A 15848-nucleotide genomic window follows, 5' to 3' on the forward strand; every position below is an offset into this window, starting at 1 on the left:
CCTAACTCTTCTTCTGTTTGGTTTTTCCTAACTCACTGACGGTGCACGAGCTACTAAAGGTATAGGGAAAACATGACATGGATTTCAGGAGAAATAGGTTTTGTTATTGTATAGTGTAAGGCCAGTCGAATGGATTTGGGAAATGGACCGGCCGGGATTTTATATTTTCGGAGCTGGAAAGAAAGACATATTTGCAATCACATCGATATTGCACGCATAATCATACAGTATGATCAAATATTGGGGGGGACAAATTGTCCTTCTTTGAATATTGGGGGGGACGTGTCCCCCTGTCCCCCCATAGAATTACGCCTATGAATTTAACACTCATATTTTAACACTTTACACTCTTGAGTGTGGACTCATATACACTCCCAGGAGTGTTAATTTAACACTGGAGTTTTTGCTGTGTATAACAACAGAGTCTGGACCTGCAGAACAGATTGACCGTGTAAAACAAATTTTTGTGTAAAAAAATTAACTGCCAAATGTCTGAACAACTTGTTGTGTACATAGGGCAAAACAGGGTAAAAGTTCCCAAAATAACCCGATATGTACCATTCTGTCTTTTAGCTGTACTTAGAGTTTTGGCACGATTCTCATTGAGTTTTGCAAGCGTGAGGAAGGCGGGTCCACCTTCTTCTTGTAGCCAATCAAATGAGGTTCTGTAGAATTTTTATATTAATCAAAATATCAATTAAACAAGTATAATCAATGAGAATATAGCCATTTACTTTATTAAGTTCTTCTACTATTATAACCAACTGTATGTGAGTGCTCACATATGATGAGTGGCCATAAAGAGAAGACATGTGATCTTATGCTCAGCCATATAATCATCTGTCATGGGATAGTTCACTTACAAATTCACACTTTATGTAGCTACCATTTCAGTGTTGTTGTTTTTTTGTTTTTTTTATCTCATTTTAGGGAAACCGGGGACAGTTTCAACATGGGCATGGTTGCAACATGTAATTTTTCTCCTATCAGTCTCTACTTTAACCTGAAATACAGCATTAATTTAAAAAAATAAAAAAAATAAAAATGTTATATTATATTCAATGGGTAAAATGGATCATAATTATTGCATAAATATTAATTATTATCATAAAATTCTCTAAAAACACCAAAGAAAAAAAGAACAAATATTATTGAACAAAAATACATTTGATTGATTAAAAAAAAAAAAAAAAAATTTAAAAAAAGATTTCAGGGCTCCGGTCACTTTTGACCGCGAAGGTCCTGAGTGTGACTGGAAAACGAAGAACCTCAGAGGGTTAGACCCTCTCCCCACTAAGAAGACATTAGACATATTCAACATTTGCTGCTGCATTTATTGAACAAAACTTGTTTTGGAGGTATGAAAGTAAATTTTTTCATGAGATATATTTTTGTCATACTGTCCAGAAATTCTGTATGAATTAATCAAAACTTACTTCGTTTGAATTATTGTTTTGTTGACTTCTAAGTGTCATGGTTAGCATGTGTCAGAGTCAGTGTGTCTAGCAGGCGTATGATGTTCTGTCATGGCTGATAGAGTTTGGGACAGTTGCAACAAGTTATAAATTGCATGTTTAATAAAAGTTTGTTGCATTGCATATTGTTCAATTCTTCCTGTCTGACACTGAGATATGGAGAGATTGAATAGCATCTGTAACACCTGCACACTGAATCTATGTATGCCTATGTTCTACACATAAAAAAAAAAAACTCAATAACTGTTATTTGATAAATGACTAAATAAATAAATGATAGGCTACAATAATATTATTGAAATAAATAATACTATAATATTATAGTAGGCCTAAAACAGTTAATATTTGTAGAATTATATGCTCATTAAGACAAAAAGCTAAAATGAATTAGAGAAATTTAAGGTATTTTTTACGTGTTGCAACTGTCCCTGGGTTGTGTTGCAACCGTCCCCTGGGTCGGGGTCAGTTGCAACATCTGACTTCTTCCATTCAAATAAATACTGTGAACGATATGTCATATATAATCATCTTTAAATGGTATGGGTAATTAGCAGACAGATGCAAGTTTAATATATACAAATTTGGTTGGTGTGGCAGGATTTGTGAATTTTAATAGGTATTGCGAACCTACAAATACACTTCCAAATACATATGCACGCACACACATACATAGAAGTCCAAAGCGCAGAGGACGGAAAGGACGCAAGAATACCCATATGGGAAACAGAGATATCAGCGAAAACCCCCGTCTGAAGCAAGAGACGATTGATGTTGCAAGGCTCAGTCATGAGACTGAGTTCCTCTGGAAAAAACCCAAGAAACTGCATTAGAACAATGTAACCCAGTTCTGTATAAATATGACTGCATTTTTGACTGTAAGTTGCTGCATTTTTGATTTTGATGTCGATTGCATCCCTAGAGAGAAATCAAATCTCTTCTAGTTTAAACCTAGTTGAATTTCTTTTGGTTTAATTTGCTCTGCTGTATTATTGTAACTTGGAAAACCTCGGATGAGAACAAGTTCGTATTTACTCCAATTGCTTGAACTGCTTCAAGGTAATTAGCCTTTGTAATATTCACTCATACAGGACTGCCCTGTTGAGATTGAATAAGCTGAAGTTTTATAACCTGTAACATTTTCTTTTAATTTGCTACGAGTTTTAATTTTGTATAACCAGTGTTTTAATCTTTTGTATAAATAAATTTTTATTTCTAAAAGACAATCACTGTTAAGTTTTTACTTCAGCTATTACAAACAGTTCTAAAAAGCAAGAAACAGAGCAATTTATTAATCCTTTTCTAAACAAAGAGAACAAGGATTCCAAGAGCGATTCTGCTGAATGGTAAACATGAATTTTATTCATATGTCTAGTAAATGATGATTATTATTGTTTCCTGGGAGTGTAGGGACTACACCTAGATTTACTGGTATGAATTATAACAAGCTAATGAGGGAATTATATCTATTCTGACCTGACAGCAAAAGACCACCTAGACACAGAGATACCAGGGGTTATTCAGGAAAGTGAGAGTAGTACCAGATCTCACCACATTGGTCTAGTCCAAATAGTCTCTGAGTAACTGAGAGAAATGCAAAAAGTGTTGCAACTGTCCCCGGTCTCCCCCTAAATAGCAAATTGCAAATTTTTACCAGAAAATAGCCATTCGTTTTTTTCCTCCAAATCGTGCAGCCCTACATTTAAATTTGCATGCGCAAGAGAAGATTTTGTAAAGCTGTACAAAAAAATATTTGCAGCATTTTACTGTTGCAACCAAAAAAAACAGAGTCAGGAACTGCAAAACAGACTGATCACAAAAAGTTCCCGGAATAACACGATTTGTACTGTTGCGTCTTTCTTTTAATAATACAATAATAATAATACATTTTATTTATATTGCGCTTTTCTTGTACTCAAAGCACTACAAGTACAGTACAAAAGTAAATACATTAAAAATACATTTAAAAAAAAAAAAAAAAAAACAAGAAGTATAATAGAATATACATCGAGTGTCACCAATTAAGACACAGACATCTTTAAAAGATGGGTTTTTAACTGTTTCTTAACTTGTTAGTGTTGGTGCATTCCTAACAGTTAAAGGAAGTGCATTCCACAACCTGGGGGCGGACACAGAGAAAGCTCTTTCACCCATCGTTTTCAGTCTGCAAGAAGGCTGTTTAAGTAGAAGAGAGTTGGCAGAACGGATAGATCGAGAGGGCATATATAACGTAATTAAATCACATATATATGATGGTGCAATTCCATGTACAGCTTTATATGTTAAAGCTGCCGTCGGCAAGTCTGGCAGATTGAGTGGACTTAGGCAAAATTTTGAATGTTTACAACTCTCATGCCCCTCCCCCACTACCAACGAGCACCCGCCCATCGTCAGTGCGATTCTATCCATAGATAGCAATAACCGAGGAATTGGAAGCTTGTTATTAGATTTTCTCTCTGCCATCACGCTTCGTACAATCTTCAGGCGAACTTCAGGCATGTCGTGTGCATGTGATTTGTAACGTGCGCGAGGGAGAGGGGATCTGTGGCGTGTGCATGACCTGTGATTGACAGTCAGATCTCACACCCCCCTGCGCTGATTGGACCCGATGATCCGGGACGGTGGATTTTTGCAAAACAAAATAACACGCTCCAGGTGGAGTTAGAAGCTCTGTGTTTTTTCTAAAACCACCTTATTTATGTTGTTCTGTCGGATTATAGTGTCAATTTCACTGAATTTGATCAAAAAAATGTTGCCGACGGCAGCTTTAAGATAAGAGTTTTCAAATCAATACGGTCATGGACCGGAAGCCAATGCAGGTTCCTAAGCACCCCAGAGATATGCTGACGAAAAGGAGTATGTGTAAGAACACGGGCACCTGAATTCTGTATATGTTGCAGGCGCTTAATAGATTTTGCTGGTAGCCCAAGATAAAGGGCATTACAATAATCAAGCCTAGAGGTCACAAGTGCATGGACAAGCCTTTCTGCATCAGGTAATGAAAGAGAGGACCTGATCCTAGCAATATTCCTTAGATGGAAAAATGCCGATTTTGAAATGCTCTTGATATGTGCTTCAAGTGTCAAGTGAGAATCAAAAATTACTCCAAGGTTGCGTACTTGTGGTGATGCAGACAGTACATTGTTTTCAATCTCCAAATTAAAATGTTTACCATTACAGGTAGCTGCAGGGGTACCAACTAAAAGAACCTCGGACTTTGTACCATTTAATTTAAGAAAATGTTGGTACATCCATAATTTAATTTCCTGGAGACAGTCAGAAAGGGTTTCTAATACACCTGTGATATTAGTTTTTGTGCTAATATAAATCTGTGTATCATCAGCATAGAAGTGGAACCCGAGACCATGCTTTCTGATAATCTGCCCTAAAGGAAGCATGTAAATATTAAAAAGTATCGGGCCAAGGACAGACCCCTGTGGAACACCATGACACACCTGTCCAACGTTAGATTTATTATTTTCTAAAATAACAAACTGGGTACGATCAGTCAGGTAAGATTTAAACCACTCCAGCACTGTACTCGCCAGGTCTCAAATACCAAGCCAGGTCTCGAGTCTCTCAAGCAGTATAGAGTGACACACCGTGTCGAAGGCTGCACTCAAATCTATCAGCACCAAGATAGTAAGGGCACCAGAGTCAGCAGAGACGAGGAGATCGTTCATAACCCGGACCAAGGCAGTCTCAGTACTATGTCCCAAACGAAACCCAGATTGAAAAGGTTCTAAAAGCTCGTTCGTGGACAAGTGAGAATGAAGTTGTGACACAACAACACGTTCCAAAACCTTCGCCAAAAAAGGAAGATTAGATATTGGCCTGTAATTAGACAGATCAGACACATCACACCCAGGCTTTTTAAGAACTGGTGTGATGGAGGCAACCTTAAGGGCTTGAGGAACAAGTCCAGTAGTAATGGAAGTATTACCAATGTTCAAAATGAGAGGACTGATAGCTGGCAGACACTCTTTGAGAACATGAGTTGGAATAGGATCCAAGGTGCAGGTATTGGAACTCATGGTCATAATTAATTTGGAAATGTAATCAATGGTGACCGTTTTAAAACTAGAAAACCAAGTAGACTGACAATTTAAAGGCTGAATCTCAGGAGGTGCACTCAGAGAGGCACAAGTAATAGACTGCTTTTATAGCTGCGCTTACAGTTTTGCAAGTGCAAAGAGGAGGGTGGGTTTATTTATTATCCCCATTTATTTATTTATTTAACATGTATGTGTGCATTAAAAGTACCATTTCGGCAACAAGAACGTTTCTGAGCCAAAAGAAGATAAAGATGTGTTCTGGCGAATGGTGTGTGTGGTGTAATCTTCTCTTGCGCATCCAAATTTAATTTACACTTGCAAACTTATACACTTTCACAAATCTTACCCTGTGCATGCAATTCTTTATTGCATCATATTACCTTCATACTCTCAGTTCAGTACTTTGAAAATCAACAATTATTAAGTCAAGTCAAGTCATCCTCATTTATATAGCGCTTTTAACAATGTAGATTGTTTCAAAGTAGCTTTACAGAGATAAACTTCTTTACTGTTCTACTGAAGAAAAAAAGTCACCTACATCTTGGATGGCCTGAAGGTGAGTAAAACAGCTTTTTTTTTTTTTATGAGTGAACTATCACTTTTAAATTGTCCATTTTGATTGGGTGGTGATGACAATTTCAAATTTCTATGCTATAAAACAAGTATTTAACAATTAAATGTTACTGTTAAACCGTGCCTAAAATAAGATTGTGTAGTTGATATTAATGTAAAACACAGACTTACATGATCCAAAATTTGAAAAATTGCAGCAGTCTTCTCACGGGTTGCTCCTCCTTTTGAACAGATTACTCTGATTAGTTGACTCATGTACACATCTAACTGGACAAAGAACATGTCTTCCAGTGGAACAGCCATAAGCCTAAGGAACTTTGCATTGATCTGAAATCAAAAAAAAAAAAAAAAAACTGTCAACAACAATCAAACTGCACATGCAATTTTTTTTTATATTGTATTATATCAACTCAAATATAGCCAGTAAAACTAGAACTAACTTCTTTTTTCAATACCTCGTAATGTCTGAAAAGCGCAGGCCACCTCGCCTTGAAATCCCTGACACTGGGCTCCTAATTCACTATCTCCTACCATCTGTAAGGAAACGTGATAAGATGCTACTTATTTAACGGCTATATAATAATATTGAAATAATTTTAAATCTTTTATAACAAACTCCCTTTCAATGCAAGTCACGCTAACATTATCTTAGCATTTGTCTTTGAAATGCCTCCGGGCAGCTATTTTGGCTCATGCAAACTGTGGCGAGATCTGGTATTTACCTCATTGCCTGAATAACCCCTAGTTAGGTAGTCTTGTGCTGTCAGGTCAGGTTGTGTCTGCTTACGTGTCGTGTCTGTTTAAAGGTGCTCTAAGTAACTTTTTTACCTTAACTGAACAGCTTCGGAGTCATTGGAATGGTTCTATTACTTATTTCGGGTTGAATGGTGGTCGTTTCGCACCCCCCTGGTGCCCGTGAGCGGAAAATCCGCACTTGCAACTTTGAGTGTCAGGAAGTATCGCGTGATATCAGGTCTCGCGATGTAAACAATTGCTTTACGGCCAAAAGAAATCTGCTAAAATGCTGTCATTATTGCGCTCCCTCACGCTGTTGGAACCCGAAAGAAGAAGACGTTTTAAAGAACGTCCCATCTGCTTTGATGTCGTTGATCTACTAGCCTCTGGTGTCTGAGAATCACCAACGAGTTTTTACAACAGTGTTGTCAAATATCTATTCCGAAGCTGTGGGGGGAGCTCTAGAGAGAAACCTGCGAGCAAAAAGCGAGAATACAGCGAAGAAATCTCGAAACTACTGAGCCCTGCATTAAAAGGGCTATTATGTGGGTGCGTATTTCTGAGTGTATTTGGAGGTATATTTAATTCCATATTCAAATCTTCTCCTACAAAACATGAAAAAAAATAATCTGCAAGAAAAACTGTCACAAACACTGTTTAAATTTGGTCTTTTTCATAATAAATCACCCAGTACTTGTGCACCTTTTACATGCAGTGTGTTTCATTCTGCGGGGTTCTGGATCACTCATGTTCTCACTGTCCTCTTTAATAAACTCAGTCTTTACAGATTTCAGCTCTTCCTGATGCTTTGTTGCTCGTCTTCACTTGTAGACTGATGGGAATATTCCAGCATTTATTGGAGAATTACAGTGGGAGGAGCTTCACTGATGATGTGATTGCTGTGGGAAGAGCTTCACTGATGATGTGATTGCTGTGGGAGGAGCTTCACTGATGATGTGATTGCTGTGGGAAGAGCTTCACTGATGATGTGATTGCTGTGGGAGGAGCTTCACTGATGATGTGATTGCTGTGGGAGGAGCTGATCTGCAAAAATCTAAATATATCAGTTACTGAGTTTATTTTAACACTAAAAGACACATCTAAGCATTTATGCCTGTTTGTCTGTCTATTGTAAAGTAACTGATGCTAATTCACAACTTATTTTATTACTAACCTGAACATTATCCTGCTTCTTCATTAAAATTAAGGGTGGAAAAAAAAAATTTGGTACTCAGATCACGATTCTCTCTCCAACTATTCTGAATCGATTCTGTGGGGGAATTTTTTAATTGTGGACCTCCAAATACACACACATACACACAACACTTGAGAATAGCAGCTCCAGAGATTGCTTAACACAGACACGTTACAAGCGCAAAGGAAGGAAGAACGACCATACAGGCCTAAGGCCAAGAGTGACGCAAGAGGATGTTCTAGTTGAAGCCATGGAAGACTAAGTTCCTGTTCCCCGCACCAAGATTTCGTTACTCACACAGCTTAAGAGGAAGTGCATCTCTAGTGAGAGTTAATTCTCTCTTCTAGATCTTTTTTCTTTTTATTGCTCAGACCGCCTTGCTGTTATTTTTTGGCTTTTTTGACTCGAAAGCTTGATAGCTTAATTTTTAACAGATTTATCGCTTGGACTGCTTATAGGGAAGTAGCTCTTTGTAAATCATAGGACTGCCGTAAAAATGGATAAGCTGAAGTACTATAATCTGTAACCTTTTGATATTTTGCTACAATAATTGATCATTGTGTAACCAGTATTTTTCTCTTTTGTTTAAATAAACCTTTATTTTATAAAGACAAAAAGTTTTCAGTCTTACTTCAGCTCTACAAAGAAAGTCTTATAGCAATAGAAAAGGCAGTGGTACATCTTACCGACTGGGACAAGAAGGATCCAGAAGCTTCCACAGGAGGGTAAGCATAAAATATATTTAAGTCAAAGATTGTTAATGTTTCATATGGTGTTGGTACATATTAACTGGTATAACAAACAAGCTAGTGAGGATAAAACCTATTCTGCCCTGACAGCACAAGTCTGCCTAGCAACAGCGATAATAGGGGTTAATCAGGCAATGAGGTAAATACCAGATCTCACCAGAATTATGAAGTTAGTTTTTTGACCACTCTCTCTCTCTTTCACACACACACACACACACACACACACACACACACACACACACACACACACACACACACACACACACACACACACACACACACACACACACACACACACACACACACACACACACACACACATCGAACCTTCCATAAAATAATCTTTCATGAAGGTCGGAAAGGTTGAAGCGAACATTTGCGGGCTTGATAGCACAGGATATGCTGTGAGAAACGCACGCTTTGCTTGATGTTACGCTTGTAGTGATGCTTGTAACACGTTTCTTTGTTCCTCTTTATTATTTACTACTTGCTTTAATGCTTTCAAGCTATGTTAGTTTAAAATGTATTAATTTCAATTAAATTTTTCAATTGTAAATATTTCAAAAAGTACTAATAATTATGTGATTAAATAAAAAAAGATTTTAAGATCTTCAAGGTAAACTAATGAATGAATTAAAAAGAAAAAAAAGTAATCGGATCGGATTTGTGAGGTGCCTAAAGATTCCCACCCCTAATTAAAATATATAATAAATAATAAATGAGGTGAAAACAGGAACTATTGACATGAAATGGATAGAACTATTTACTGCCCTAGTACGACAGTTATCAGTTTAGAAGTATACGTGAATTAAACGTGGGACAATGGCCTTCATCATCACAGTATGCTAATGCTGTGAATCAGATGTGAGGGAATCGTCATTATGCAGATTGAGGACTGATGTGTCTCTTCCACCTCTAACACACATACTGTATGTGCCATTTGCTTCACAGGACACACACGCTTATTCCCACTACATACTACTGATCTACTAGTGTGTTCTAACATGTTTGGTCTCATCTGACAGCTTATGAACTGAACAGAATTGTGCTGAACCTAATAGAGATATTAAAGTATCCTAATGTATAAGGGTCAATGACATGGCGTGTCAATGGTGTCCAAAGCATATGCATAATATTTAAAAAAATATACATTTTTAAATGCACTTCATTAAGTGACTCAATAATAATAATAATAATAATAATAATTTGTTACATATATAGCGCTTTTTCTGGGACCTCAAAGCTCTTCACATATGGAAGGGTGGAATCTCCTCAACCACCACCAAAATGCAGCCTCCACCTGGATATATACACCCATACTTGTGTGTTAGATTACACAATTCTGTTTTTTTTTTTTTTTTTTGAGTTAATGATAAAACAAGTCTTTTTATTTACTTTATTGGAAAACATTTTTGAACAATTTAAAGATTTTTTTTAAAGTTAATTTTTGAGTTATCAGCAGCCAAACCTGAGCCCATGTCTATATGAAATCCCAAATTGATTATATTAATTGTGATTAAGAAATGTAGTTTTATGAGCACTAGTTGTTTATTGAGCTCAAATTATGGATATCAGTACATTTGTATATGCCAACAATGGTAGAAATGCTATTCATTAAAAAATTCATTACGTTACCCAGGAAATTGCAGGAATGACATTTTCATGGGGAAAAAGTGCATAATTATATTCTTGGGTACGTGTCATTGCATTACATACATAACACTCTAATAGGTATAGAAAGTCCTAAAATTAGATTTTTTTGACAGTTTTTTTCCACATTTAAATCCTTATCCGTCATTCACCCATAATCTAGAGATACTGAAACATGTTAAAGAACAACAATAACTTTAATGGAGTCAGATGACTATTATTGGAGTCAGATAACTAAATGCTCATTCTCCCACAAGTGATTTTTGATCCAATTATTGGTTCAAAATAGCAGTGTAAGCATTCAAGATTTAAAAAATAAATGAAAAATAGAGTATTTTCAGCAGCTGTTAAATGGTTGATCAGCATTTTCGAAGGCTTGGTTGTGTTTATGGGGTGCAGAACATGTGTTCATGCTTAATTAAAAAAAAAAAAAAAATTATTTTTCATATAATTTATTCTACACCGCTGTGTCCCTTCTCCTAAAACGGTCTGATGATTTCCTGGTTATAAGAAGCCTCTCCCTCCGAAATACAACGGGCTCTTATTGGTCAGCTTGGCCCAGTGTGTTGTGATTCGCTTACCTCCTAGGCTATAGCTCACGCTGTCCGTTACCAGTTACATGTGCTCCGGTGTGTTATAAACACTGGCGTCAATTTTGCCTTCTCAATTTCAGCCTGAATCAGACTAAGAGAATATTAGTGGAGAGGAATCGAGCAGAACTTGCGCACATTTCAGAACGGTATGTTTTTTTTTTTTTTTGAAGATGTCTCATGCTCTTTATATAGGCTACGCTGTTATTTGTAAATATGTTAAAACACGCAAATTAATGCACTTTATACTCTCTCTCTCTCTTTATTTATTATAGCCTACTTAAAATAAATTTGTATATTTGTTTATTTCGTTTTTTTCTTTTTTCACAAATGTATGACTTTTGGAAGTGCAATTTGATTATATGCAGTTTTAATAAAGTCTCTCTCTCTCTCTCTCTCTCTCTCTCTCTCTCTCTCTCTCTCTCTCTCTCTCTCTCTCTCTCTCTCTCTCTCTTTCTCTCTCTCTCTCTTTCTTTCTTTCTCTCTCTCTCTCGATCTCTCTCTCTCTCTCTCTCTCTCTCTCTCTCTCTCTCAAAATGTAGAGAAAAATCTGTCCAGAACTATGAGTACATTACGAGTCTAACCATGGTTTACCACAGTAAAGATGTTTGCTATAGAATCATGTTTAACGTACCGTTTCTGTAAGCGAGAGTAAACAGTATACCCAGCAAACACATTTACGTTGTGGCAACGTCTCTGGCACGTTGCATTTCTGCTCTGGCAACGTCGCTGTCTACGTGCTCGCAACATTGTAACAACGTAGAATTGGAAGACGTGACAGGGCTGTAGCAACGTTGTTGCGCAACATTCAGCAACTGAGAGACGACGTTCTGACAATATTTTTATATGGTGCATTTTGTTAGATAATTATATACTTTTTATCGTTTATTGTTTTTCTATATTATTATTTAATGGGGCTATCAACACCTGCAAGTGTAGCCTACACTTTGAAGAGTAAAAATGACAGAAGGTTTCGTTAATTCAACTTTATTAAAACTGCATATAATCAAATTGCACTTCCAAAAGTCATACATTTGTGAAAAAAGAAATAAACAAATATACAAATTTATTTTAAGTAGGCTATAATAAATAAAACATAAAAAGCAAAGGCAGAAAAGAACATTAACATTTAATGAACCAAACCGGGTCTTTATGGCGGACAGTAGCAGTGTCACCGGGGAAACATCCACAAATCCAGAGGAGCAAAGAAACGAATGAGACTAAATAGTGGGTAAATCAAACGAAAAACTAAACAGTGCAGGCAATACATTAATCACATTAGAAATTAAAGTTGTAGGTTGTGTTTGATAGCTGAGGTAGGCTAAACGCAATACTCACGTATCCTTGCCCGATGAATGAGAACACAATGAGCCCAACAAAAGGTGGTTGAAATTTAAAAGGCTGATTTTCGCGCTTCAGGGCAGAGACGAGTACATTATGTAGTCCAGTGGTTGTCCAGACACACTAGGCACAACCTTAAGCAATGGCCCTGAACGGTGGTTCAATGGCAACATTGTGACAACGCTGTAACAACCTTCACCACTCAACGTAGTTATAGCAACCTTTTGGCCATGTTGATAAAACGTTGTTAGGCTACGTTGTGCCAACGTTCTGTGTTTGTTGGGTAAAAGCTCTAAACACCATCATTCAACGTTCGCTGGTGGGATTAAAATAATGTTTGTATGTGTTTGAAACAGCGTTGCTACAACATAAATAAAACGATAGAAACTAGTGATGGAAAACACACCAACAAAGGCAAAGCATTAAACGTACATAGGACATGTTGTGGTCCATAAACATCAGCTTCTGCTTTTAAAGTGGGAACTGCTCCATCTTTCAGGACAAACTTTTTTTGTGAATCCGGTGTGAACTTGCTTAGATCCACATTATGACTCTAATGCAGCTCTTCCTCTTCTCAACATGGGTGGGTGTGTGTGTGTGTACAGCTGTATCTAGTACTACTAGCCCTGAGTGAATTGATCGAATTAGTTTATGCCGTGTTTTAGACTAATCCCTCAATAAAACATGAACAAATGCATACAGTGAACTAGAGTATGTGTATTATCTGGCATACATTTGGCAGTAATATATGATTTAGCCACAGACAAAAATGTAACACTAAACTGAAAAAAATTTATTTTTAGTTTTACAATATAACTGTATTAAGAAACAGTGCAACAAATATATCATAAATAAATATATATGAATAGTAAATAAAAAAATCTCTTTAAAACTTGATGTCTAGAAACAATTATTATTATTTTTTTAACAATTACAATTTTTGTAATAAAATATCCAAAAATCACTTGCACGGTGTGATATATTTCCTGGAGTTGTGTACTTAGAATATCCCAAAAGTCCACAAAGATTTTTAATTTCAGAGAAATTCCAATTTTAAATAATGGATCGTCCTGGAAAAAAATGTTGCCTGTCAATGATGCAATATCCATGCTATCCTCGGTTTCCGCAATATCACGTGGACAAATATGCGGAAGTGGTGGTCATAGCTGTTGTTCAACGGAGTGAACGGGGTCTAAAAGTGAAGCCAAATTAGAAGCTCTCACTTCCTGATGGCTGAGCGTACTGCGCAGGCTCAAACTAGAAACCGGTCTGTCTTCTAGTAGCTGTGCCGTGAGAAATCTGAATCATTCCCTTCTGAAACTTGCAGAGACGGAGATTGTGAGTATTAGCTGTCCATGAGCTAGGAGCAGGAGCAACTTTATGACTCTCTATGGGCTTCTCCCTTGACTTTTTGCCTCCACGTCCCCCCTATTGCGCGCGAGCTTCTCCTCCTGTCCATACGGTAATTTCTCTACTGTGCGACAGAGAGTCGCGTGGTTATGTTAATATGGTAATAGGTATATATGGTATAATATGGTTATGGTAATCGTTAGCCTATTTTTACAAAAATTGCTTCTACGGGGCCATAACGTAAGATACAAGGTAATGGAGCCTTTTAAACATTGTCGTGTTTCTTTAGAAATAAATAATGGACAAATGGAGTCTTTAAACACCTCAGATGTAAAGTTATTCGCTGTCAAAGTGACGCCAAAATGAATGGGAGTCAATTGAATGCTAACAGCAGGTGATGGTCTGCTAATCAATGGCGGCGCCTGCTGGGAAATCTTCGGTTTCCGGCCTTGATTATTACACCGTTTTCTAAGGCTACGCAATCTATTTAAAACTATTTACAATCATAATATAGCATAGTGCTATCATGAGATCACAAAGGCTGTGATTCAGTTAAAAAAAGATATGCACTGTGTTTTTGTTTTTGTTTCACAGAGAAGCACTGCGCTTTAATTATTTACATGCGTGCAGATTGTGTTAAAAGTATCTAAGCTCCGTTCACAGTAAACGCTGCTCCACACATACTCAGTCTCTGCATGTGCTTTTTGTTTAGGTTTCCAATAATGTGCATTTGGGAACACAAAACCTCTGACGCGTGTTTCATAGTTGCACTGTCATCATTTATATGCGTGTCAGCGTCTCGTGTTTCTCAAACTCCATCTCTGTGTGCTGTGAGTTTGTGTGGCTTATAACGTTCATCTGCATGCAGTGTGCGCCATTTGACAAGATTCGTAACGCAACTAATTTGTAAATCTACGCCAACACAGGAGAATAATACAGAAATATCTTTCTGAAATATGTGGAGGGTTTTTATCGCGATTTCAAAATAAAAGTTTAACCCTTGCACTGAGTTTGCATGTTTTAATGTGCACATGTTCTTGTTCAAGAAATTACAGCAGCTGTTGCATATCGTACTGAAGTGACCAAATATTAAAGATTAAGTTGACATTTGAATTAAATTTTGTATGGCCAATATTAAACAAGGATTTGATCATGCCTTAGGCTTAGTGTAACCAGTGTGTCATTTTAAAGGCTGTTCACCTGGATCTATTTTTATTACCACAATTTGTTATCTGATTAATCGATGGAATAATCAGTAGAATGCTCGATTACTAAAATAAGTGATAGCTACAGCCCTAGTTTTTATCATGACTGGTATGAAGCAGGGCGCGATTACTAACAAGAGACATCAGCGCCACACGCGAGTCCCGCAAGCCTCGGCATTTGAAAGGACATCTAATTCTACCGAACAGCAAGTGCTGAATTACTCCTCACACAGGTCAGTTTATTTGACGAATTAAACTTGTGATGTAACGCAGCGCTATTTCACTTGCTCTACAAAATCACACTAAATTGCTTTCGAGTGTGGTGAACGTTATAATGTTATTCTATGTGTTAGTCTGTTGGCTATATGAGATTAGCAGTAAGATAGATCAACATTAGAATAACATACAAATCATATTCTAACATTTCATCAGGTTGAACTAAATAACATTGATTAGTTTTATGTACATTTTCCCACCTGTCTAATAAAGTACAAGAGCTCTGTCAAGTCGAAGTTTGTCACGGATGTGGAGCTCTTGGCGTCTTGAAAATGCCACGCTGATAATGATCCTTGTTTTAATTCTCCTTTTTCCCAAAGTCTGCTTGCCATGGTCCATACCCAGACAGCAAACTTACTACGAAACGCATCCGCCGCGGAGGTACAGTGAACTCCGGAACGGATCCAGAAAGCGGATCCGAAACTGCGTCCACTTGCACACCGCGGCGGATACGCCCCGGTGGCGGCGGATACGCCCCGGTGGCGGCTCGCGGATAAATCCCGTGCATAAATGTATACATCCGCCCCGGCTTCGCTTTGGATCCGCGAATGAGCCGCATATCCGCTCCGGGTCCGTTTTGGACCCGTTCATATGAGCATCGTATCCAGCCCGGGTCCGTTTTGGACCCGTTCATATGAGCATCGTATCCAGCCCGGG

General features: G+C 37.4%; 3 protein-coding genes across 3 annotated transcripts in view; 2 read left to right on the forward strand and 1 right to left on the reverse strand.

Annotated features, from left to right (window-relative positions):
- LOC309498402 (uncharacterized protein) overlaps positions 1-15848 on the forward strand; it is a 201848-nt gene that overhangs the window by 156277 nt on the left and 29723 nt on the right. The gene's annotated exons all lie outside the window — the stretch shown is intronic.
- Positions 1-15848, reverse strand: part of LOC309502391 (uncharacterized protein) — a 71347-nt gene that overhangs the window by 15933 nt on the left and 39566 nt on the right. The gene's annotated exons all lie outside the window — the stretch shown is intronic.
- LOC309499641 (uncharacterized protein) overlaps positions 1857-15848 on the forward strand; it is a 55591-nt gene continuing 41599 nt past the window's right edge. The window contains exon 1 of the mRNA XM_082171005.1: positions 1857-2818. The gene's annotated coding sequence lies outside the window, so the exon portion shown is untranslated. The remainder of the gene's footprint in view (positions 2819-15848) is intronic.

Source organism: Leuciscus leuciscus, assembly GCF_965113295.1.
Source record: "Leuciscus leuciscus genome assembly, chromosome: 1".
Taxonomy (NCBI): Eukaryota; Metazoa; Chordata; class Actinopteri; order Cypriniformes; family Leuciscidae; genus Leuciscus; species Leuciscus leuciscus.